Below are 2,035 nucleotides of genomic sequence, written 5' to 3'. Positions count from 1 at the left end.
GTATTTTCACTGCATCTATTCTTCTTTGATGCCTTCTTCAGAATTGCCAACATGAAGGAATACATCTTCAAGCTCAGTGGCCTGATTTGCAGTACATCAGCTTTGGTATTTGAAATCATCCTTGCAAACAGCCAATGCTGGCGCCTGTGGGAGTTTAACAACAAGCTTGTGCAATTTGTGTCAATTGGACTCTAGGAAGCTTATTACACTCAGGACTTTAACATCTCTGGGTCTATGACCAGGATGTTGGTTCACACCCCTATCAATGAAACCTGGAACAAGTCATCTGAATTTCAGTATTTACAAGTCCTGATAGCATGGGCCATTTTGATGAAAATCCTAGTCCTGATTTTCACTTCAGTGGCCATTAAGATCAGCTGCATGGAAGACCAATTCATTGAAATCAAGCTATTTTGCTACAAGATGTCTGCCATAATTTTGGCTGTGAGCAGCCTTTTCACACTTGTTACTGTGACCTTGTACCACCTTGTAGACATTTATGGGCAAACCACTCTTGACTTTTCACCTCACTTTCCAATTAAAAAGGAGGACATTATAAAGAAACACTGCACAAAGGTGTTTCCAATGGGTGTCCTGACAGCCACGATGTCACTCTTTGGTGTGATTTTGTTTCTCTGTGAGATGATCGCTTTGACAGTACAGAGTCAGGTGGAGGCCTGGTGTGCTTCCATCCTGGCTGAGCAAAAGGTCTGATGTGAGGGCTCTGGCATTTTAACATCTGCCAGGAGAATCCTTGAAGAAATTGCCCATTTGTACACAGTACTGTGTAATCACCAATCCATTCTATATAAAATATCAACTTGATTTCTGGGAATGTTTCTAAGTTTTATTCCTTCCTTGCGGTCAAACACATTTCATTCTTGAAATGTTTTCACATACTAAACTGCAGGTCATGATCCCGTTTGATACTGCAAACAAGCAATAGCAAGAAAGAGTACAGTATAAAGGCATGTTTCCTAAGTAAACCTAGTGAATCCCATGAGAAATATGGTTTGCAAGTAAACAGACACCTCAACACACAAAAAGAAACCACATTCTTGTGTGGAGACACTTAAGTTTTCATATCTCTGAAAGGCAGAGCAGGAAGTTTTAGCCTTGAAACTGCTGGTAGTGTGGGATGCTCTTTTGGAGAAAGAAGGCAATGCTGTTCACTGAGTATGCCAGTGCCATCTGTCATCTGTCTCTATTAGAAGGCAGTAGCCATCTCCTATTTCCCCAGTCATGAATAAATGCCACAAATACCCAGGCATTTCCAGTGTGCTCTGATGGTCCATGTACTGGGTAGCATAGGACCATTCTAATCTATCAGCCATCCTTCAGGACCCTAAAAAAATCCTGGTTTTCTTCCTGGGAACATTAGTTCCTATTCTTTATCAGGTCAGCTTTCTGAGTGTGTGTTATATATACTGCGTGAATACTTTCTCTCAATGGATCTATATCAGTGGTTCTCAACTTGTGGTTTGTGGCCCCTTTTCGGTGTTGAATGACCCTTTCACAGGGATTGCCTAAGACCATTGCAAAACACAGATATCTACATTATGATTAATAACAATAGAAAATTTCAGTTATGAAGTAGTAATAAAAATAACTTTATGGTTGGGGTTGGGGGTCACTGCAACATGGGGAAGTGTATTAGAGTGTCACAGCATTAGTAAGTTTGACAACAACTGACCTAGATCTTCCATCTCCTTCTTCACCACCCACCATATCTCATACCTGATTCATTTCTCTGACAAAATACATAACATGAGCAAGTAAAGTAAGGAAAGTTTATCCTGGTTCTTTATTTGAGGAAATACACACCATGACTAAGAGATCATGGAGGCAAGAATCCCAAGTTGCTTGCTACATTGCATTAGTAGTTAGAGAGCAGGGAGAGTAGTTAGAGCACTACAGATGCTCACCTAGCTTTCTCCTGGTTATGCAGCCAGGAACCTCAGTCCAAGGAATGATGCTACTCTGTTTCAGATGGTTCTTCCCAGCCCAATTAATCTCATTTTAACCTATTTCAGAC

At 40.8% G+C, this 2,035-nt stretch overlaps 1 pseudogene; it reads left to right on the top strand.

Annotated features, from left to right (window-relative positions):
• The first annotated feature begins 51 nt into the window (after window positions 1-51).
• Window positions 52-714, top strand: LOC114688746 (annotated as a pseudogene).
• The last annotated feature ends 1,321 nt before the right edge of the window (window positions 715-2,035 follow it).

This window comes from Peromyscus leucopus, chromosome X, assembly GCF_004664715.2.
Source record: "Peromyscus leucopus breed LL Stock chromosome X, UCI_PerLeu_2.1, whole genome shotgun sequence".
NCBI lineage: Eukaryota > Metazoa > Chordata > Mammalia > Rodentia > Cricetidae > Peromyscus > Peromyscus leucopus.
The sequence above is the reverse complement of the archived record's forward strand: the minus strand, read 5'-3'. Positions and strand labels throughout refer to the sequence as shown.